This window comes from Sarcophilus harrisii, chromosome 1 (genome assembly GCF_902635505.1).
Source record: "Sarcophilus harrisii chromosome 1, mSarHar1.11, whole genome shotgun sequence".
Classification (NCBI taxonomy): Eukaryota; Metazoa; Chordata; class Mammalia; order Dasyuromorphia; family Dasyuridae; genus Sarcophilus; species Sarcophilus harrisii.
Window position 1 is genome coordinate 64,550,992 of NC_045426.1, and position 24,938 is coordinate 64,575,929.

The 24,938-nt window shown below is 34.7% G+C and overlaps 1 long non-coding RNA gene across 1 annotated transcript; it reads right to left on the reverse strand.

Annotated features, from left to right (window-relative positions):
• Positions 1-2,108: 2,108 nt before the first annotated feature.
• LOC100913754 lies at positions 2,109-23,408 on the reverse strand. The gene is made up of 4 exons (XR_001120641.2): positions 23,164-23,408; positions 10,644-10,726; positions 2,759-2,806; positions 2,109-2,371 (listed from the first exon to the last, which is right to left on the reverse strand). It is a non-coding gene; the product is annotated as an uncharacterized LOC100913754 (long non-coding RNA).
• Between the last annotated feature and the right edge of the window lie 1,530 nt (positions 23,409-24,938).

The window sequence follows — 24,938 nt, forward strand, 5'->3', positions numbered from 1 at the left end:
GTTTATTTTGTTCATTTGGCTTATCTTCCTAATGTGAAGGTTGGAGCTGTTCAGGCAAAGACCTCACTATCATTTGTAATGATATATTTTCATTTCTGAGGAGTAGGCTTTACTCCAGGTTAATCTTTGTCTCATAATTATGAAATAGTTCTAGGAGTTTGGAGATGCCCAAATTAAATCCTAAATCTTTCCCATTTATCCATATAGATGAACTCTAAAAATACAGAAGCAAACAGATGTGACAATCCAAGTTTTTAAGTGATTTTCTCCCATGTTCCCAGTGGAAGTTTTTTTATGTGAAAGATAACCAGACCAGATCTAGGTGCGGATAGTGAGAATGAAAAGGAGAAATGAAACTGTGGAAATATTTTAATGTCTGAGATAAAGTCTTTAGTAACTTACTGGATGTGATTTTCAGTGATTGGGAGAAATTCAAGATGGCTAAGAGATTCTGAACCCAAGTGAGTGGGAAAATGGAGATGCCATTAAGAAATATAGGTTAGTCTAGCAAAGATGATGTTTTGGACAAAGTCAAAGTGGTGGATATATTGGATTTATTTTTGGATATATTGAATTTGGCACATTAGTGGGATATCTAGGTATATTTATCAAGCACTAAAAATGAACTAGGTTTAGATCAAGAAAAGCCAAGGCTAGGGATATATAGCATAGATTATATGTGGACATTAGAGGTTTAGTTCAAATTCCTTATTTCATGAGATTAAGTGATGTAACCAGGCCCACATAGCTAACAGAAGAATCAGGAGACAAATTCAAGTTATGCCAAATCCCTAGTGCACTTTTCATTTTAATGGACCTTTTGGCTATCTTATAGTTTTGAAGTTTCAAAATTTGACACTTTAGAACTTTTTTTTACTTTCTGTGATTTAATACTTTGAAGGTTTAACAAATTTTGTTACATTACTTAATTTCTTTATTTATTTTCATTATTTCTTTGATGATTAGTGGATAATATTTGAGGATTAGGCTGACAACTGATTTGTGACCAGACAAATCCTTAAATTCTTAAATGTTGAACTTTCATTATTCTCACATTCTGAGATGATAGTGATGAATGAGAAATTTCTTGGGCTGGAAATTGATTCAATGAATTCACCAGGATCAAATCTCCTGTCATAATCTACACCAATTGACATGGGAGCATTGCTCTGTTTCTGAGAGCTGAGCAAGTTGAGCAGTAGGAAAGGAGGTACATTATAGCCTGTCATAGAGAAATTTCTATCCCAATGAAAGTTCCTTTTACAAGTTGAATTCACATGATCCTGATTCTGTCCTGATCCTATTAGTCTTCTTACAAGGAATTGATCATTTGGCAGTTCCATTAGCTCTTGTTCAGATGAGAAAGGCTGTAGGTGTAGCTAGTAGTTAATGATTGTCGGATCACACTAGTGTCTTTGACGCATAGATTTACTCAACAGTACCTCAACTCAAAGTCTTTGATTGTTCAGTTATTCCTCTAGTCATTCTGGTCATCTAGATCTTATTGGCAAGCAGCCTTCTGTTAACTTTTAGCAAGATATAATTGAATCATTTATAGGCATATTCCTAATCTCAAGTCATTTTGAGACTGAGAAAATGACTGAGAGCTACAAGCTTAATAACTAAGAATTGTCTAGGATCACATTTAGTGCTTTAGGCCTAAGGTTTGAAGAACTCAACAAGATATAGTCTTTCAGACTCTCAAACTTATGAAATAAAATCTATCCATTATTCCATCTAGCTGCCTTCTGGGTCATCCTAGCTTGTGTCAAAATGGCAACCTTCTGTATAACTTGTTAATAATAGTAAAAATAACTGAATTTATATAGGATAGTTCTAAAGTCTCAAGGCAGTTTTGAACTATTAAAATGTATAAGCTATTAAGGCTTTAATAACCTAAAATTTCATGAGACACTTTTGGGCCACTCTGTATAGGTTTGAAGAAATGCAAAGTATACTATCTTTTTTGAGCTTCTCAAAAACTCTATGAAATAAAATCTATGAGCAGCATTGTTTTCATTTTACAGATAATAAAAGTGAGGTGCAGATTCACTGATTTGCCCATTGCCACCCAACTAATGACTGTGGAAGGTGGGATAATGGTCAGGTATGAGTATGAATCACATGTTTAATATAAATATGTCATAACAATAATGACAAAAATGAAAAACGTTAAAATTAAGAGCAATAGAATTATACAGGGGATAGAGAATCTGTCCAGTTTCTGATAATTCTTCTCTTCATCTTCTTCCCAAGGTTCAGATTTTGGAAAAGAGAGTGTAAACAAGTCTTCCAAAGATGTTTGTGAATCAATTCTCTTGAATTGTAGATTATTCTTATTGCTATTTAAAGAATGACTTTTTTTGAGGCCCTGGAAGGTAAAATATTTAAAATCAATCATTTTACACAAAAAATAAGTAATAATAGTGGTATGTATTGATGTAGATAAAAAGGTTAAGAATGTGGTAGATCAATAGCTATCTTGGAACTGGGAAGACCCTGGGTTAAACTTTTCAACAGAACCATAACTACATGTTGCTTCCTAGGCAAAAACAATAGGGAAGGGGAGAGAGCATTGCATTATAGAGGGTAGTCCCATAATTAATGAGACAAAAAATGAACTGGCCCACCTCCCCTGGCAGTGGGTAAGATGAGTACAAAGAAATGGGTACCAGAGTAACAGCTCCCTTACTCCACAGCCCTCTGCCCCACCAGAATGTTAGTCTTTACCTCTTGGTGCCAATAAGACTATACTTACCAATTTCTTATCTGCTTGTATAGAGGGTGTTTTCACACTAGAAGTTCCCTAAAATGAGGAAATAAAATGAAATCTGGACTAATTCTTCCATATCCTACCTTTCTATTCCACCCCCTGAAATAAAGGGGAAAAAATTATTCTATCAGTGGGTAAAGACTGATAATTTCTTCCTGCAAATACATTGTCACTTTATTGCCTTGATTATTAACCCCAATTAATTTAGAAGAGATCCTGATCAGCTGGACCTCCTGAAATAAAGGGGAAAAAACTGATTCTATCAGAGGGCAAAGGCTGATAGTTTCTTCAGAGCGCTTGATGCAAATATATTGTCACTTTTAGTTTACCTAATAATCTCAATTAATTTAGAACTGGAAGAAACCCTTTGAGATCAGTTGATTTCTTTTCTTTGATTTACAAATGAGGAAAATGAGAATCAGTGAAAGTGATTTACCCAGATTCACACAACTTATATGTGAAAGAGTCATATTTAGAGCTGAGAGCTCTTTTCAGTACATGTTTTGGAGCTTTAAAGTTTGTTTTAATCGGTACTAAATTTTCATCAGTTTGTCATTTACCAAACTTCCTCCCCTCCCCCAATTTGGACTTAATGTAGGACATTTTACCCCTCTATGAAGATAGATGGTGTCTGAGTTTGTCTGAAAAGTTAAAGTGACTTGTCATATTGGCTAATTTGTGTCAGAGGCAAAGCTTTAGTCCAGGTGTTCCTGATTCCAAAGCAAGTCCTTTTCTCCCACCATGTTCTGGAGTTTCATTCCTCAAACCATGCAGAGTGATAGAAACATTGTGGTCTTTCTTCTGGTGCTGACTTTGAGTGATAGGATGGGTATCTTCTGAAGTAAAGAATTCATGTATTTTGAGTAATGAAGGTTATCCCCTCCAGGGGGGGTTAACTCATCCCCTCCAGGGGGGTTAACTCACCCCCTTGTTCTCATATCCAATACTAAATAAATAGCTGATGCAATTCTATTCAGTATAAATTCAGAAATATTTATTAAGCCTCTACTGGGTATAAAGATTAGATTATAATCATATCTCTTAAGGATAGTTACTGAAAGGACTTGGGAGTCTTGCAAAAAGTAGATTCATGGTGAATCTCTGATTCATACTGATGGTATGACTGTGAACAAATCACTTAATCTCTGTGTACCAGCAATCCTTTAGGATTACAGACTATAGAACAGTTGCTGATCTGTATTAGAAAAAGGAATTTCCTCACTGGAAAAGTACCCTATGCTAGTGACATCACAGCTCGAAATACCCTGCTTTCCACCCCACCCCACCCCCCAAAAGGAAATAGTAACTGTATATGTGTAGGTGCTGTATCTTGGAAAAAACCAACCAACTTGAAAATGATAAATTAAGACTCTGGTGTCAAACAATATCATTCTAGAGGTACAATTCAGTTAGCCAAATAGCATTTATTAAGGCTTACTATATGCCAGACACTGCTAAGAACTAGGGGAATGAAGAAAGAAATGAGGTCGTTGTCCTCAAGAAGTTCACATTCTAATAGGAGGGAAAATGCAAAACAGGGAGCTGAGTGGTATAATGGGTAGAGTGCCAGACCTGTCATCTTCCTGAATTCAAATCTGACCTCAGCTGCTTACTAGCTGTATGACTCTGGCCAAGTCATTTCACCTTGCTTGACTTAGTTTCCTGATCTGTAAAATGAGCTGGAGAAAGAAATGGCAAACCACTCCAATGTCTCTGCCAAGAAAACCCCAAATGGGTTCATGAAGAATTGGACATCACTGAAACAATCAAACATAAGACATAGAAAGTACAAAACATTGTACCTATTGACATAGAGGTGCAATGTAAATGACAGGTAATCTTAGGAAAAAGCTAGAAGTGAGGAGACCTGGGTGAGATCTTTTACAAACCAATTTCAGTTGAATCTTGAAGGAGACCACTTGAAGTTAAGAGCTAGAGGTGAAGAAAAAAAGCATCATTGGTGAGGAAGAAAAGCATCATTGGAATGGGGGACAGTCGAGAAGGACTGGATTTATACAGGAAGAGTGTCAATGAGGGTTGAGTTCCCTGAAAGCCACACAGCCCACCTTTGTGTCTTAATTATATCGACATAAACTCTGAACTCTTTGGTATGACTAAAGTGAGGCAAAAGATGAATTACAGTTTACAGAATAGCTAGACCAGTTTGCTTATCTTACAAATGAGAAAATAGGGGTCTCCCATCAAAGGTGCCTGTTGGGGAATAAGGTAGGTGAGGCTAGGTTATAAAAGGGTTTAAATATCCCTTTAATGAGCATCTTGTCCATTCCTAGAGGCAATAGGAAACTACTAGAGTTCATTGAGCACTAGGCTATAGGCTCTATTAAATTAGGGACTCTTTTATCTCTGAAAATTTCTCTATCATCCAGAACCTATAATAGATGCTTAATAGGTATTTAATTATTGCAGGTTCATAAAATCTTCAATCAGAAAGTTATAAAATTGCTTATTGTCTTGGGGTAAGGGAGTGAGTGAAAGAAAAAATTTGGAATTCAAAATGTTTTAAAAGCATGTTAAACTTGTTTTCACATGTAATCAGAAAAAATAAAATACTATTATAAATAATGTTGTGAATATTATGATGTTCATTTCTGGCTAGTTTTCATATGCTGCCAAATTTGGGAATCATTTGGAGAGGAAACAGACTTGAGGGTGACTTGTCCAAGGTTACAGAGTCAGTAAGAAGCAAAACCCTGGTTTTTCCAACTCAAAATCCGAAGCTCTTCCTAAGACAAGATACAACACCTTTTATTAACAGACAAATAATGATGGACTATATTTACGGATCACTCTGTCTATGTTTTTGTTCTTTATTCCTCACCATTCTCTCAGCAGCTCTCTCACAATGTCTCAAAAAAAAAAAAAGGGCAAAAAACCTAGTTAAGAAAAAGTCTGATAATTTCCTTCATTGTATGTTTAGTTGCATCCCTTATTTCTTTTAATTAGCCTATCATCTTGCTTTTTTTTTTTTGTTGTTGCTATTGTTTACTATGTAGTTGTTTAAATGTAATCAAAACTCAGCTTTCCTTCCACCCCTGATGTATTTTGAACAGGCGACCACCAGGCGGGAGTAAAGGAGCATATTTTTGTTCCCAGTCCTCCATCTTGCACTAGGTTCCTCTCAGGATCATAGTCTGACTTTCTCTCTCTCTCTCTCTCTCTCTCTCTCTCTCTCTCTCTCTCTCTCTCTCTCTCTCTCTCTTTCTCTCTCTCTCTATTTCTTTCTCTCGTTTCCTTTCCTTCCTTCTTCCTCTTTCCTTCCCTTCTTCCTTCCCTCCCTCCTTTCCTTCCTTCCTCCTTTCCTCCTTTCCTCTTTCCCTTTCTAAGCCCTCTCTCCCTCCCTCCTTCCCTCTGTCCTTCCTTCCTTCCTTCCATATCGTGAATGTTTTTGTCAGTCTTGTAGAATCTATGGACCCCCTTTTCAGAATTGTTTTATTTATTTATTGTAAATTCATAATCAAAGGAAAAGCAATATTCTAATTAGAATAGGGAAAATGCAAATTTTTTCCATTCAAATTCATGGATTCTCTTAAAATCAGAGTCTATCAATATTGCATTAAAACTCTTTGAACTAGTGTAGGAAAGTACTTCAGAAATCACTTTGTTCATTACTTCATTTTAGAGGTATGGAAAATAAGATCCAGAGAGGTTAAGTGAATAGTTCAAAATCATAAATTTGGATTTTACCTCCAGAGTGAGTACTTTTTGTTTTTTCTCCTTCCTTAATACCATGCTACCTCTAGCCATTCTTTGAAATTCTAGTTTCTGAATTTCCATTCACAAGGGTATTATAGATTGAGATCTGACAATGAGTGGGAAGTTGGACTCTGATGACTGAGAGCCCTTTCCAGCTATTATTAGATCCTATAATTCTACACTATTATAGCTCTATCTTTCAGACAATTTCTTTTCTATGACTCTTGTGGACTCCCCCTTTATGCTCCTAAATGTGGATATGTTCCATTATTTGATAATTGATTTATTTTTTCTTTTTATATTCTTTCTCTCAAAGAACTCATATGCTCTCAAAGATTTAACTCCTCTACATAAATGATATACCTAAATCTTCATCTCCAGCTCTGACTTTCCCCCCAAATTCTAATACTTTACCTTTAGTGTCCTGATGGATAAACAAGATTCTTCAAATTAGCTTCTGCCTAGATTTCTCCAGTTCAATAATAATAGCTAACAATTCAATTAAATTCAAATCACAAGATCATAGATTTGAAGCTGGAAAAACCTTAAGAGATCAAAAGACCCAACCCCTTTGCAACTGAGCTTTAAAGAGATTATGTGATTTGTCTAAAGTCACATAAATAGTCTCAGATCTGTCATTTGAATCCAGATTCTATGAATCTAAAGACCCAACTCCTTTGCAACTGAGCTTTAAAGAGATTATGTGATTTGTCTAGTCACACAAATAGTCTCAGATCTATCATTTGAATCCAGACCCTAAGAATCTAAGTTCAATTAACATCTCACTGCAGCATACTATCTCCCACAGATTCAATTCAATTATATAAACATTAAATTCTATTAAATATAAGAGAGAAAATAGACTGTTTAGGCAGGAGTTGAGTATATGAAGATGAAAAAATGACAGTGATTATCCCCAAATAACTTATAACTAGGAGAATGATAAGGCACAGAAGGAAGTTCTTTACTTCTATTATTGGCATTATATTTTTCAGCAACATTAAAATCATCTTTGATCCTTTCTTTTCCTTTGCTTCTTCTATCGAGGCATGGTCTATGTCCTGATGATTCTTCTTTTGAAATATATCCTAAATATTTTCTTTTAAAAATTGTTCCATTGATTAAAAAAAATAAAATACCACACCAATAAATCCTGGTCCACAGTAGAACTTTCCCTTATAACCAATAAAAACATTTTAGAAAAACCAACCAACGCAGTGACCATATCTGGCAGCAAATGCAACATTTTGTATCCATGAATTACTACATATCTACCAAATCAAGAAAAACCAAGCTTCAGTATCAATCTTTGGAAAGATTGATTTGGAAGATTGCATTTAAAGAGATTTGAGGGACAGCTAGGTGGTGTGTGTGTGTGTGTGTGTGTGTGTGAGAGAGAGAGAGAGAGAGAGAGAGAGATTTGATAAACATGTTATCTATAACTTGATCCAAATCATTGGTAAAAATGTTAAATGACATAGGTTCAACATATCCTTTGAATATTACTTCCTCTACTGATTTTGGATCAGCATTTTGTCAGAGATGTGTGATATAATGATTCTCACTCCAGTCCTCTGCACATGGTAAATTCCTTTATTTTAGTTCCTTTTCCATTCCTTCTGCCATCATCTGGACTAGTTTAATCTTGTCTAGTCCTTTTTCATTTCACACTTATTCTACTACTAGTAGTAACAACACAAATTTATTCAGTGAAATGTTTTTCACAACAAAAACGATTATTATCCCAATTTTAGAGATAAGGAAACTAAGGCTCTGAGGGTCTTCACCAGAAGAATATTTTATAGAGAAAAATAATAACAAAATTCTTATGGAGAAATCAATAGGTGAGGAATCTTAAGGGTAATAAAGAGAGAAAAATGGAAGAAAGGGGATCTCACAGTAACAGATCTCAAACTGTTCTACAAAGCAAAACAAAACTCCAGCACAGTGAATGATGTCTTTGGATTTATTAATTACTGAGGAAGGGGACTATTTGATAAAAACTTCTGGGAAAAAGTAACAATCTGGTAAAAATCAGGTTTAGATTAACATCTAATACTACAATACTAAGCTCCAAATGAATATATGACTTAGGTTTTTAAAAGTTACATTATAAATAAAGGAGAAGAGCATGGAAGAAATTACCTTTCAGATCTATGGACAGGGAAGAGTTCATGAGTAAACTAGTGAGAGAAAATCACACAAGATAAAATGGACAATAATTTTGATTACATAAAATTTAAACATTTTTGTTCAAACAAATCTAGTAAAAATTAGAAAGGAAACATAACTCTTCTCCAAGTTTGTCTTATACAATTTTGATTTCTAAGGTATATAAGGAAATCATTCAAACTTTTAAGATTAAAAAGCTATTCATTTCTCAGTAGCTAAGTGATCAAAAAATATGAACAGGCCATTTCAAAGGGAGAAATTCAACATCACAATAACAAACATGCTAACAAATATTAAGAACCATATGAAAAACATGCTCTAAATCACTAATAGAAATAAAAATGAAATGAGGTTCTACCTCATATCTATCTGCCAAATATATATATCAAAAAAAAACAAAAAACAACACAAGAGAATGACAAATAATGGAAGGGCTGTGTGAAATCAGATACATTAGTAAACTGTTGGTGGAGCTATGAATTGGTTGGGTCATTTTGGAAAGTCATTCCGAACTGTGCCCAGAAAGTTACAAAAGTTTTCATAACATGTGACCCAGGTATAACGGTACTAAGCTCATAACACCAAAGAAATCAAAGAAAGAAAAAAAGGATCTATATGTACAGAAATATTTACTGCAAAATTTTTGTGGCATCTAAGAATTGAAAATTAAGAGGGAATTCTTCTATAGGAGAATGTTAAACAAATTGTAATGGCTGAATGTAATGGCATACCATTATGTAACAAGAAATGATGAAATGTACTCTTTCAGAAGAAACTTGGAGGTCTTTATAAATTGATGCAGAACATAATGAACAGAGCTAGAAGAACATTTATGTAATAACATAGAGGGAGTAAAAACTTTGAAAGACTTTAGAACTAAACTATGTTTCAAAAAAATGAGGATAAAACATCCTTTTCATCTTCTGACAAAGAGGTTATGAATTTAAATACAGGAGGAAATAATAGTTTTCAGTCATAGCTATTATGGGAATTTGATTTATTATACCGTATGTTTGAAATATTTGCTACTTGAAAACATTAAAAAAAAAATTTTTTTTTCACCAGTAAATGTTAGAGATAGGATTCAAACTCATTCTCTCCTGACTCCAAATCTAGGGCTTGGTTGGTTCTACACTATGCTGCCTTTCAGTGATATTTGTATCCACAGTACTGAACACTCTCTCCTATTCACAATAAATGGTAATAATAATAATTCTATAATTTAAAAAAGCATTTTCCTTATAATTCTTGGGATAAGTAGTGAAATAATTTATGGAATCATAGAATCTCAGAGCTGAAAGAGACAAGTGATGTTACCTATTCCAACCCTAACTAGAACACAAAAATTCCTCTGTGACCCTACCAACCAGTGATCACCCAGCCTTCATTTGAATATATCTGGAAATTTCATTATCATAGGAGGCAATTTATTTCACTTCTGGAAAGACTGAATTATTAGGAAAGTTTTTTTCTCTCAATCTGAGTTTAAGGATTTCCTTTTCATAATTTGTACCTATTGGTTATCATTCTACTCCCCTGGGCCAAATAAAACTAGTCCTTAATCTCCCATGATAAATCTTTAAATTCTGGGAGGTCGTGATGATCTCTTAAGTCTTCTCTACTCTGGCCAAAACATGCCAGATTCTTTGTATTTATCTTAAATAGCATGAATTGTAGACACTGTAATATCCTTTAACAGCCACTCTTCTGAACACTGCCCAGGTTATCAATATTCTTCTCAAAATATGGTGCCCAGAACTGAATACAATCTTCCAGTGAAGTTTGATCAAGAAAAAATACAGTGGAACTATCACCTCTGTCATTCTGAAATAGAATGAATTACCCATCCCCAAACACATTTGTTTAATCTCATTTTAATCATTAATCTCTTCCTCCCTTCCCTCTGCTCAGTATAGACTAAAATGTGTTTTATTTGTCTTTTAGAATAAAAACTTCCTTAATAGAAAGTTATCTTCTTGCTTACCTGTGAAGTACTTGGTTTGTTCATTCCTTCTGATACTACTTATGGAAGGAAGTAAAGGATTTGAAGGAGGAACTCTCCAGTTCCTGAAACATAGATTAAAGATTAGAAAAGATTTGTTGTTATTCTAATTTATTGGAAGTGGGGATGGTCAAAGGTAGTCTTTCTTTTATCTTATTTCATAAGCACATACTCTTGTCTTTCAAATTATTTATACTCAAAGATACACATTTTCCTTGTAGGCATCCTTGGATTGGTCATAAGGGATTAACCTAAATTTGTGGTAAAATGCAAGAGATATTACAAGTTGCAATTGGATTTTTCAAGTCCTCAGGGATTCTCTACCTTCTTAATGATCAAGATATTGATCCCTATTTTGATCTCTATCCTTAAACTAAGTGATTACTTTTGCATGTTCTAAGGATTCTGGTTTTTGGTGTTTCTGACTTGGGCTTCACTCTAGTCCTAATTTTGCTTCCTGGTTTTTGTAACTGCCTTACTTGCAAAATTGATCAAATGTGGTCTGCAGCCTGATTCAACAAAAAAGACACAACTTAAAAAAAACAAACAGCAATAACAAAAAGACATAGCTTTTTTAAAATAAGTGCCCCAAGAAGTAGAGACCTCAGATCTCCTTTCTTTGAGCCTTGTCATGCAGACATAAGACCAAGCCATAAATAAGAAGTCACATAAATAAGAATACATGTGCACAGTATTTGCACAATACTGCAAAACACAATTTTTCATAGAAAAATAAGATATAAAGTTGTCTTTATTTTGAAATAAAGGTAAAATAAGGTTATAGTTCTTTATGCTGAGCTCTTTGTTTTGTTTTGAACAGTATTTTGAATATTATTTCCCCCCCAGTTACATGTCAAGAAAATTTTTAGCATTCATTTTTATAATTTTGAGTTCCAAATTTTTTTTCTTCCCTCCCCCTCTCTCTTTCTCTCTTCCAAAGATGGCAGGTTGTTTGACATGGTTTATAGATGTGCTGCATAGAAAGCATTTCCATTTTAGGTACAGCTATAAAAGAATTTTGTTTTCTTATCAAGTTAAAATGAGAAAATTTCACTATATGCCCTAACAAATGAGATCTTTCATGACATGCTTTGTTGTTTTCGTTTAAGCAAAATGACAGATGTGTCAAGACATCCTTAAACTTTGCTTGAAGGAATTACAGAAACAGAAGCATCAAGGAACCTTTTCAAGAAGTCATCTGTTTTCCTCCTTGCCTCTGGCCAGGTGAATATGGATGACATATGTGACTAAAATAGCAAAAGTGCCAGAAATATCAGAATCTCTCTTGGTAGCCTGATCTAGTGTTTGTTCACGTGTATGCTTAAGAAGTTGTTCTTTGTATCTAATGAAACTCTGTTTTGATGGGATTTGAGCCTATATCCTTTCATGTAATCCTCCATGGAGATGGAGAACAAGTAGTCAATGTTCTTCATTCATACTCATTCATGTGTGTGATTGCTGCTTGACACAATGAGAGAGCAGATTTAGTAAATAACAGAGTTAATGATCTTGTACATAAATATGCTTCTATCTGAATAACTAGACCCAACTGGTTTTCTCCACCCCACTCTTGGCTTCTTCTTCAGCTATTTGTTAATCTTGTGGGATTCCTTCTGTTTGTTGGGTGATCAATCTATTGTCCATTATTCTTTTTTCAATGACTAGACTCTTTTTAAGATAAACTCATTGTTCTTTTTTTCATTGCATGCTGGATGAACTCTTAAGTACCCATATGCTTTCCCCATTTCCCCATCATCCCAATGCATAATGGATCACTGTGGGTAATTTAGTATTTTTCCTCTGTTTTCACAGGCAATGGTGGGTGTTCATATGTTTCAATAGGTTTATCCCTTTGGTTTTTCTCATAGGACTTAGATTTCTCATACTCTATTAATTTTTCTTTATTTTGCCTTCTCTCTAGATGGTTTAAATTTTTACAACAACCAAAGTTTATAAAGCATGTACTTTATATAAGATGGTATTCTAAGTACTGGGTAAAAAGATATAGGACACAATCCTCAAGTAGCTAAATTTCTTTAAAATATGCAGATCCAAACTGGATATAGTCTATAAGAATTTACTGTGCTATAGAATATAACAGAGGAGAAATGCAAATTAAGACAACTCTAAGATACCACTACACACCTGTCAGATTGGCTAAGATGACAGGAAAAAATAATGATGATTGTTGGAGGGGATGTGGGAAAACTGGGACATTGATTCATTGTTGGTGGAGTTGTGAACGAATCCAACCATTTTGGAGAGTAGTTTGGATCTATGCTCAAAAAGTTATCAAACTGTGCATACCCTTTGATCCAGCAGTGTTACTACTGGGATTATATCCCAAAGAGATTATAAAGAAGGGAAAGGGACCTGTATGTGCACGAATGTTTGTGGCAGCCCTTTTTGTAGTGGCTAGAAACTGGAAACTGAATGGATGTCCATCAGTTGGAGAATGGCTGAATAAATTGTGGTATATGAAAATTATGGAATATTACTGTTCTGTAAGAAATGACCAACAGGATGATTTCAGAAAGGCCTGGAGAGACTTACACGAACTGATGCTGAGTGAAATGAGCAGGACCAGGAGATCATTATATACTTCTACAACAATACTAGATGATGACCAGTTCTGATGGATCAGGCCATCCTCAGCAACGAGATCAACCAAATCATTTCTAATGGAGCAGTAATGAACTGAACTAGCTATACCCAGAAAAAGAACTCTGGGAGATGACTAAAAACCATTACATTGAATTCCCAATCCCTATAGTTATGCACACCTGCATTTTTGATTTCCTTCACAAGCTAATTGTACAATAATTCAGAGTCTGATTCTTTTTGTACAGCAAAATAATGTTTTGGTCATGTATACCTATTGTGTATCTAAGTTATATTTTAATATATTTTAACATCTACTGGTCATCCTGACATTTAGGGGAGGGGGTGGGGGGGTAAGAGGTGAAAAATTGCAACAAGAGGTTTGGCAATTGTTAATGCTGTAAAGTTACCTATGTATATATCCTGTAAATAAAAGGCTATTAAATAAAAAAAAATTAAAAAAAAAAAAAGAGTAAATGATGGAAATTACTTATGCCTGTATTTTAAAATAAAAACCTTTAAAAAAAAAAAAAGAATATAACAGAGGAATTAGTTTTATAATTTGGTATGTCATGCTTGTATCATGCTTATAAAGTATAATTGTCTATAGTTCTATTTTTTAAAAAGAGAACTAGGATATGGTGTAAAAAAAAAATCTGAATTCATTCTCTTTCTTTGAAACATTCTTGCTCTGTGACTAGATGGTGCAGTAGTAAGAATGCTATATCTAGAATCAGGAAAATCTTAAGTTCAAATCCAGCTCCAGACTTTTAATAACTATGTGATCCTGTTCAAGTCATTTAGCCTCTGTCTATCTCAGTTTCCTTATCTGTAAAATATAAGGAACAGAACCTACTTCCCTGGATCATTGTAAAGATAAAATGAGATCACATTTGTTTGATACTTTTTAAAACTTCAGACCACCAGAAAGAAAAGCTAGCTGTTATATTTAATCTCTCAATCTTTCAACTGGATTATTATAAGGATAGAATGAAATAGTATTTATAAAACACTTAGCATAGTTCCTGGAATGTAGTAAGTGCTTAATAAATGCTTGTACTCTTCTTCCTCTTCTCTTTAATTCCTCCAGGCAAATTGCAAAGATCATAAAGTGTATGGTGATTTTTTTGGTAGAATTTCTTCCCCTGAAATTTACAAGTGTTTGACTATTTATTGACATATACTCAGTAAGTACTCCATTATGGCTTCTGAACCTCTTTTGAATAAAAAATGTAATTTAATTTAATTAAAACTTTTATAAAACAAATCTACCCCTTTCGGGTTAGCTAAAATAGCAGAAAAGAAAAATGAAAAATGCTAGAAGGGATATAGGAAAACTGGGACACTAACATCATGTTGGTAGTATTGTGAATTGATTCAACCATTCTGGAGAGCAATTTGGAACTATTTCCAAAGGGCTCTAAAACTGTGGGTACTCTTTTATCCAGCAGTACCACTGCTAGTTCTATATTCCAAACAGTGAATTATTAAAAAAAAACAAAACCTGGGGGGAAAGACCTACATATATAAAAATATTTATAGCAGCACTTTTTGTGGTGCCTAAAAATTAGAAATTGAGAGGATGCCCATTAATTGGGGGAAGTTGTCATATATGATTGTGGTAATTTTAGTGCAGGATGGCCAAAGGCTGTAAAGGACATGGTTTGGCAGCAGGAGTTTCCTAAGGAAAGAGAAGAAATGACTAAAGGATGGAAGGATAAAAATGAAGAAATGATAGACATGAATTGAGAACATGAGATAGGGTGAAGCTTTCCACAAAATTTATGATATAGTAGGAAGTGTTGTTATGCAGTCATTTTTATCATGTTCAACTCTTTGTGACCCCATTTGGATTTTTTTTTTTGAAGATACTATAGTGATTTGCTATTTCTTTCTCATTTTACAAATGAGGAAACAGGAATATAGGGTTAACTTTCCCAGATTCATATAGCTAATAAGTGTCTGGGATCAGATTTGAACTCAGAAAGATGAACATCAGGAAGATGAACTCAGGTGGTCTTTAGAAGAGACAAAAAAGCAAAAATAGATATAGGAAAAAGTCTGAGAAGTCAGTGGAGTTTTGAGAAGGGCTCCATTCAGCAGAAGGCTTGGTTAAAAGATGGTTAAAAACAAATTCTTACCCGGCTATTGACTAAAATATTCAACATTGATGAGTGTAACTGTGAGACTGTGATGCTACTTTTCTTCCACAATGTTCTTTACTGACCTGAGAAAAAGAGGCTGTATACTGATTATCTTTGCAGAATAAATAAATGCAAAATGACCACCTCAAACATTAGTGATGTAGAAAACATACATGCTTAGTCATTTTGAAGTCATATGGCAAAGCAAAACAAACAAATGTAGGTTGTAGGAGTGGGTCATAATGGATTGGAACCAATCCATGTCAGGTTTCATGGTAACCATAACAACATTGCTCCCACAGAACAACTTCATTTTTTAAAATCGGTAAAACTTCTAGTCTAATTCACATTAACTGGAAATTTTTAAATTTCAGAGTTTATCCCTTTGACTCTCTAACATTCTCTGAGATAGCTATCAATACATTAAAATGCTTGTTGATTGATTTAGCAGTATAATTTTCTGAGTTTTTACTGTAAGAATTTTTACCTAGATCAACATGAGTTTCTTCTCCCCTTTGCCTATTATGTTATTTCCTGGTTTGGTGTATTCCCAAATATAGATGTTTCCTTTAAATCCTGCAGAAGATGGCTTGGTCTTCAACAGTTGAGAAATGAGAGAGACCACCACACCAGAAGCTGTGTGATATTAAGATCTTGTATCCCTGTCACAGCGTGGCAAAAAACTATATACCACTGTAGTATCTGGAGGTAGTTCTCAATATCATGTTCTTAGGGCATCACTTATTTGTCATAGATGCAGTAATTAAGCTATCATCACTTATATTTCTATCTTTGAACTTTGAATCCAAGAGCCTAATGCCAACAGGATTTTTCTCTTTTCTCAGTTAAGGTCTTTTATTTGCAAATGTAGAAATAGGGATATCTTAGTTCTCAAAAACATCTAATGAATCTAGGGTTTAGGGGATGAGATGTCTGATAATATGTGCCTTCTGATTCAGATGCAGTGATCAATAGATAACTAAATTAATGTTCATGAACTCTAGAGCAGATCCTATGAGATGTCCTTATCCAGAAGAGCAGTCCATTCTCTTTTAATATTCTTCACTCTGATGATGTTTTTTTAAAGAGTTTATCCTTTCTTTATCCTTTCCTTAGTAAGTGTTCACCTCACTTTCCATCTCATCTACTTTGAGTTCTACTATTGTCTTAAGGTCTTTTAAATTTTTTTACTTTTTGCATTTTCTTTAAAAAAAAAACTATTCATAGCCTTCACATGCCCCTGCTCTCTAAGACAGTGTCCAACTTCGTGATGTTATTTCAAAGATAATTTAAGCCAAGAGTTGTATATCTGATTACAGAAAGATTATTCTGGATATAATATGAAGAATAGATCAGCTTGCATAGAAATGGGGAGGATTATTCATTTCTATCCTCCAAACTTTATGGATCCTTATACCATGCTTGACAATTTAGCTCTAAAGAGGACCTCGGTGTCCAATACCTTATCTTGCTAGGTAATCTTTGGGAACTTCCTGAGACAATTCAAGTGGAAGTGGATTATTTTTCTGTCATGGCACTGGTAGACTGTTCAGGTTTCACAGGCACACAATGATAAGATTAGCACAGTGGATCTGTAGACCATCAGTTTGATAGACTGATGCCTTTCCTCTTCTACTCTTTCCCTCCCTCCTTCATTTCTTCCTTCATTCCTTCCTTTCTTAAATAGTACTTTATTTTTTTCAAATTACATGTAAAGACAATTTTAAACAGTCATTTAAAAATATTTTTGAATTTAATATTCTCTCCCTTTTTCCTCCTTTCCCTCTTCCCTAAAATGGTTCGACATGGGTTATATATGCAGTCATTTAAAATATATTTACATGTTAGTTATGTTATGAAAAAAAGAAACAGATCAAAAGGAAAAAAGCTCAAAAAAGGTAAAAATAGTATGCTTTGATCTGTATTCAGACTCCATCAATTCTTTCTCTGGATATAGATAGTGTTTTCCATCATGGATCCTTAGAATTTGTGTTGCTGCAAGGAGCTAAATCATTCATAGTATATCATCACATGATGTTGCTATTACAATGGTTTCCTGGTTCTGCCCATTTCACTTTGTATCAATTCATATAAGCCTTTCCAGTTTTTTTCCCCAGAAATCTACTTGCTCAGACATTTGTTATAGTACAATAGTATTTCATTGCATTCATATAATGCAATTTGTTCAGCCTCTCCTCAACTGATGAACAATCCCTCAATTTCTAATTCTTTGCCTCTACAAAAAGACCCGTTACAGATATATTTTTGCATGTAGGTCTTTTCCCCTTATGCTGATTTATTTGGAATACAGACTTAGCAATAGTATTGCTGAATCAAAGAGTATGCACAGTTTGAATGCCCTTTGGACATAATTCCAAATTGCTCTCCAAAATGCTTGCATCAGTTTACAACTCCACCAATAATGTATTCATGTTCCAATTTTCCCACAATTTCTCCAACACACAGCATTTTCCTTTTCTGTCATGTTCATGAATCTGATTGGTGTAAGGTGGAACCTCAGAATTGTTTTAATGTGGATCTCTAATAGTGATTTAGAGAACCTTTTTCATGACTATAGATTTTTTTTTTTTTGATTTCTTCATTTGAAAACCCACCTGTTCATTTCTTTGAACATTTATCAATTGGAGAATAATTTGTATTTTTATAAATTTGACTTTTTCTCACACTTTTTTTCAAAGGCTCCCAAACACTGAGCTAGTTCTGGCCATATGTATATTAACTTCATCATCTATGTGATGATGCCCTGGAGCATATACTGCAAACATAATTGAACTTATTCACAGCCTTGGAAATTTCTCCATTTATTGTGACCATTGACTCCACATATTGATGGTATGGTTGCTGGCTGGTGGAAGACTTCTGGATTTTTTTTTTTTTTTGTTTTTTTTGTTTTGGGTTTTTTTTTTTGTTTTTGTTTTTTTGGTCTTGATTATCAGTTCAAAAAACCAAATTGCTTCCACTTGAATTATCTCAGGAAGATCCTGGAAATTACCTGGCAAGATAAGGTACCAAAGTGCTCTTTAGAATTGAACTGCTAAACATTTAATTTCTAATGCAGATAGTGCAACTCCAGTGGACTAACTAGTGGCCCAAAAACCAAATTCACTCACACTTACCCAAAAGACTATTTTATTAATTCACAAAACAAAACAAAACAAAAAAACCACACAAAAAGTTCACATGATGGTCAGAATAAGCATATAAAGATACTCTCAAGATATCTCTGAAGAACTTTAGTATTGCCTGTAAGACATGGGAAATGCTAGCCCAAGACAGCCCAACCTGGTATGTCTGCATCCAAGAAAGTGCTCTATACTCCATGAATAAAGCAGAATTGAAGAAGCACCAAAGAAAAATGAACTGTGCAAATCCAGAGTTGCATCCACTCTAAATGTTCTATTGGACCACTTGGAACTGACCCATGGTAATGTCATAGCTAAACCCTCATGCCAACATGGTAATGCCATTGGGCTTCTTTGAAAACAAAGAAGGAACAACATTAACCACATCATTTTACCATATAGAAGAAATTCAAACAGTTGTCTTCTGTCACTTCTCTGTAGTGTATCTATTTTCTCCTTCAGAACTTTAATATCTCAGTTTAAAAAAGAAATCACAAAGTTTAATTCCTTCCTCCAGCACTTTTGCTCATACATATGTAGATGCTGTGAGACCCAGGGTGCTTCATCGGTTCATGGGATTTATGGAAGGGAGAATCATTCATATTCTGGCCCTTAAGGGGAGAATCTCTCATACTCTTGATTGCCACAAGAATGTGGGCTGGGCTCACACTGTGATCATAACAATTCCTTCCTCTCATGGATATTTATGTGGACAGTCCTTTATAGTTCACAAACTGCTTTCACAATCCATGTTCTCAGTTGATCCTCCAACAATCTGTGAGGGATAGTTCCGATATTCTGGAAGTTTTTCTCTTATATCAAGCCTAAACCTGCCTTTTCCAGTATCCACCCATAGCTCCTGGTTTTGCCCTCTGGTGCCAATCAGAACAAAATCTAATCCCTTTTCCACATGGCAGCCCTTCAAATACTTGAGTAGAGCTATGTGTCCCCTATAAATATTCCTTTATTCAGGTGAAACACACCTAGTTTCTTCAACTGCCAAATGCAAATGGTATTCACTTGAGACTTTTCCCTAAGCTAATTGCCCTTCTTTAGATATTTTCCAGCTTATTAAGGAAGCTAGAAAGGACAATACACACAACATGCCCCTAGAGTCCTTGAGGACAAATGTAGACTCAGGCATTTCCTAGCTATGGGACCCTAAGCAAGTCACTTAAGTGCTGTCTGCCTCCATTTTGTCAGCTATGAAATGTGGATATAACAATGGCACCTACTTACTAGGATTGTTATGAGGATCAAATAATATAAGTGTAAAGTGTTTGTAACACAATGCCTGACACGTAGTAGGTGTTTAATAAATGCCTGTTTCTTTCTTATTGAGATTCTTCTTAAAATATAGCGTCCAGAATATTCCAGATGTGATCTAAACAGCACAGAACACAATGGAAGTTTCAGGATCACAATGTTTCTGAATGTTATGCTTTCATTAATATAGCATATACCATGGTAAGTCTTGACTCTCATGTCACCACCCTGGAGATTCATATAGTGCTTATAGTGGCAAAAGTCCCCAGATCTTTTTCAGATGGAACTTCTGAAATACTTCTACCAATTTATATTTGTTAATTTTCTAAACTCAGGTATAAGACTTAATAATCATCTCTTTAAATTTCATCTTAGTTACCAGTTAAGAGGCCTGTGAAAATGCTCTTATGAGCTTTTCTTCCTGGAATCACCTTTATTTTTGTATTATTTTCATATTTTCTATTATAATTGGAGAGTCTTATATTGAAGAGAGGAAGGGTTTTAGGATTGGCTTCAATCAATTAGTCAGCAAGTATTTATTATTGTTATATGGGTGACAAGAAAGGTTTTTAGATCTAAGCTCAAACACTCAATCAGCCAGCATTTATGAATGGCCTACTATGTATCAGAATTGTGATATATATCAGCACTGGGATATAAATGTGAAAGAATAAAACTGTGCATTCTCTCTCTCTCTCTTTTTTTGGCTGGGGCAATTGGGGTTAAACGACTTGCCCAAGGTCTCACAGCCAGGAAGTGTTAAGTGTCTGAGACCAGATTTGAACTCAGGTCTTCCAGTTCAGGGCTGATGCTCTATCCACTGAACCACCTAGCTGCCCCCTAAAACTGCATTCTCAAAAAGCTTATATTCATTCAATGGGGAGACATATATAAATGAAAGTATATGGAAAATAAATATACGCAGAATAAATGCTAAATAAATATATGGTAGGCAAGGAAGATACTAACAATGGATTCCTGTAAAAGATGGTGATTAAACTGTATTTTTAAAGGAGTGAGGGGTACTAGGAAATAGATATTGGGAAGGAGTCTGCTTCCAACATGGTTAATGTAAAGGCATTGAAGAGTGATGAGGAGTGCCATGTGCCATGTGTGAGAAACCGAGAGAAAGACCAGTTGGGCTGGACTTTAGAGGAAATAATATGAATATAAGATGGACGAGCCAGGATGTGAAGGGTTTTAGAAACCAAATATTTTGTTGTAAAGATAAAAGAGAGCCACCTCCTTTTTAGGGAAGACATATTAACATAGCTCTCTCAAATGACAAAAAAAAAAAGAAATTGCATGTATTCTTTAACTAAACACTGTAGTATCTGAAGGGAGTAGAATCTTCATAAAGTACCTTATTTTTCTACTTTCTACTAACCTGTTAAGGTACTCTTATTATTTTTATTATCATCATATGTTTGCCCAGGAGATAATTCTTTAGAGCCTGATTAGAAACAATGATCTTTTTTACAGATTCCATTAGGATAGGATACAAAGCAAGGGCAAAATTATTCTTATTTGGATATTTTCCACTCCCCCATTTTTAAAGAGGAATGGACTCCTTCCCAATATCTACTTCCCAGAAACCATCACTTCTTTAAAGACAGTTTAATAACCATCTTCTACAGGAATCCATTGCCATCTTCCCTCCCTACCTTGTATTTATTTAGCATTTATTCTGTGTATATTTATTCTCCATATATTTTTATCTGTACATGTCTCCCCACTGAGTGAAAATTCAAATCATATTCAATAAAAGCACGATTAACACAATGAATTCATTCCAACTGAAAGTGACTGCAATGCAATGATTATTTAATGTGAAATATTTAAATGAGTAAGAATTTGAGTCATAGTAACTTAAAATTTGTTGTTGTTCTTGTTTGTCTTTCATTCTCAAAAAGGACCATAATATTAGGGAAATGGTTCTATGATATGCAAGTAAATTGGATTTAAGTGAGGAAGAACTTTACAAAATCACCAGCCTCACTTTCTCCTCTGGAGCTATCTGGGTCCAGTGGCAAAATATAGATCCTGAATTCAGTGGGAGACTGATCTTTTTAAGCTAAGGTCTTTAAGAGGTCTTAGTGCATCTGAGACTATGCCCAGTCAGTGATTAACGTTGGGTAAGAAATAAGGCAGAGAATGATCTCTTTTACCTAGAAAAAAAAAATCAATTCAGGAGATCCTCAGGATTTCTAACCAAAACAGGAAAAAAAATGCTATTAAAATTCACTCTGAGCTAATCAGAATCCAAACAATGACCAGTGGGACTTGACCTGGCACTTATTGTTGGCCAGTCTATGAGACCCAGAGAGATTTGGGTTTAAGGCATGGTCCTTGAGGAAAGAAATCTAGACATAAACTCCAAGATATTTTGTGAGGTTTCAGTAATGTCCTTTGGACAGAACACTTGCAGGTAAGGGTATTATTCCCTACATAGACAAAGGAAGGGAGAGAAAAGAAGGAATCAGAAAGAAAAGAAGAAAAAAGGAAGGAGAGAAGGAAGGAAGGAAGAGGAGGGGGGAAGGGAGGAAGAAAAGGAGGGAAGGAGAAAGAAAAGGAAGAGAGGGAAGGAGTAAGAAAAGGAAGGAAGAAAGAGAAGGAGAGAAGGAAGAAAAGGAGAGAGATAAGGAAGAAGAGAAAAAGGGAAAAAAGGAGGAAGAGAAGGAAGGAAGGAAGGGAAGAAGATGGGAAGGGAAGGAGAGAGGAAGGAAGGAAGGGAAGGAAGGAAGAAAGAAAAGAGCTATGTTGCTCAACTGGTCAGTTCCAATTGGGTCCCAAGATTTAGAGCTAATAGGATCCTTAGACCATATAATCCAAACCTCGCATTTTAAGGTTGGTCAAACTGTTACCCAGAGAAGTGATCTGATTTGTCCAAAGTCATGCAATTAGTAGATATTGGGGACAGGATTTGAATCCATCTCCTGATTCCAAAATATTGACCTTTCCATTGTACCAATCTACCTTTTGAAGAAAATATTGGAAATCACTTCTGGTTTTTCATTTATTCATCCAATGAATATCGAGTGACCAGTATGAACATGATTTTGTGAAACAAACACAAGGATTTAAAAGACACAAGATTTTCAATGTGATAGTTGTGGGAAGACCTGTACACAAGTAATTATAATATAATATAATTAGGTATATAATTATAATATAATTATATACCTAAGTAAAAGAATGGTATAAATAAAATGTCAGAGTAGCTTAAAGGCAAGAGGTCATTTAAGTATCATCAAGGTATCAGAAAACTGAAAGGGATCAATGAAATCTAATCTTACTTATTTGACACATGAGGGAAAAAAAAAATGGAGGCCCAAAGAAGAGAAATACCTTGTGCAGGATTGCACAGATGGTCGGTTGTAAGTCAAATCTTGACACAGGTATGATCTTCCACCATACACAGTTGGTGTAGATTCAGGAGACAGATGAGTTCTGTCTTCCTGTTGCTTGCTGTGTTTTAATGAATATAAGGTGTGTAAAATCAAAGTTAAAAAATTTTTCCACATAAGGTAAAATATGTACCATAATATCCGTTATATTTCTCAAGTCTGTTTGTTTTGGTAAGAATTCTATGTTGTTTCCCAGGTGAAGGAATTTGGAATTCTCTCAAGTCGGTTGACATTGATTCCAGCATATTCTGGATATCCATTCCTATTTTCTTGTATTATGTGAGTTTTGCAAATATCTCTCCAGAAATCCTTTATTGATACTAAAGTACTTGAAGGGCCTTCCTGTGCTTCTCATGTTTCATGAATACTATTATAAATAGTAAGTGTATTCACCTACTATCCCACACTCTTGCCACATAACTAACCACCCGCTTTACATGTTGGTAACAGTATACTTTTGTGTTTCTTCTCAGTTATCAGTCATCATTGACAATATGCTATGACCAATCTATACCCACCACACATACTTCTACTGTCCTTTGGATCCTTCAGATTTTGATTCCTCTGAGATCTGTTGCATTCCATGTATCGCCAATAAGAAAATACTGGTTTTTAAAAATATCAACTTTGGTGGCAGAGAGCAAATTGGGATTACAGAAAGCACAGCATCATTTCCTAAATACGATGCAGGCCACTCTTTGTTTAAAACAAAAGACCAGCTCATTGTCCATGTGTAGTGGACTGCTTGAGATTTATGATTAAAGAGGTATTTAGAGAGTTAAGTTTATCATCTGTTATGGAAGTTGATAGCAGTCAGAAGGGAAAGAGAAAAGAAAGAGTGAAGAGATAAAGGAAGCTGTAGCCTTTGGGGGGCAAAAGAAACTATTGCATAGAATGAAAATAACCAACATTTATCTGATACCTTCTATGCGCCAAAGACTATGCTACGAATTACATTATGGTCTCATTTGATCCTCACCACACTCCTGAGGTAGGTGCTATCATTCTCCTCATGTTACAGGTGAGGAAACTGAGACAGACAGCAGTTAAGTACAAGTGTCTGAGGCTGGATTTGAACTGTGATACTTGCTGCTTCATGTGAGAATTCAATCTGCCTTTTGAATTCTCTGAGGAGATAAGTGAGGAGTAAAAAGTTGATAAGGCAAACACCATCTGTAATCTAAGTACTAGCTGTACATAGTTATATATAACTATAATTTATATATATGTGTGTGTGTGTGTGTGTACATTTCCATGTGTACATGGTTTTATGTTCTCTGTTAGATTATCACTTTGTGGGCAGCGACTATATATGGTATACCCACATGTATACATATATATATATATATAAATATCTTCCCTATTATAGTATTATATCTTTGTAGGCAGGAACTGTATGTGTATATGGGTGTTTATATATGAGTAAATACATATGTATATGAATGCACATGCACACAGATATATGCATATGTATATATAGATATACAGATGCTATGTATATTATATACATATATGTTTGTGTTATCTTCCCCATTGTGGGCCATGAGACACACTAATATGTCATATTGTTTTACCTATTAGACTGCGAGTTCTTTGCATCACTTTTGCCTTTGTATCCCCTAGTACTCTAACACTGTACAAAGAAATGGGGATAGTATCTGGACCTCTGATTTCACTGGTATGGGAGGCCCAGGATGAGGGAAGAACTCTCCACCA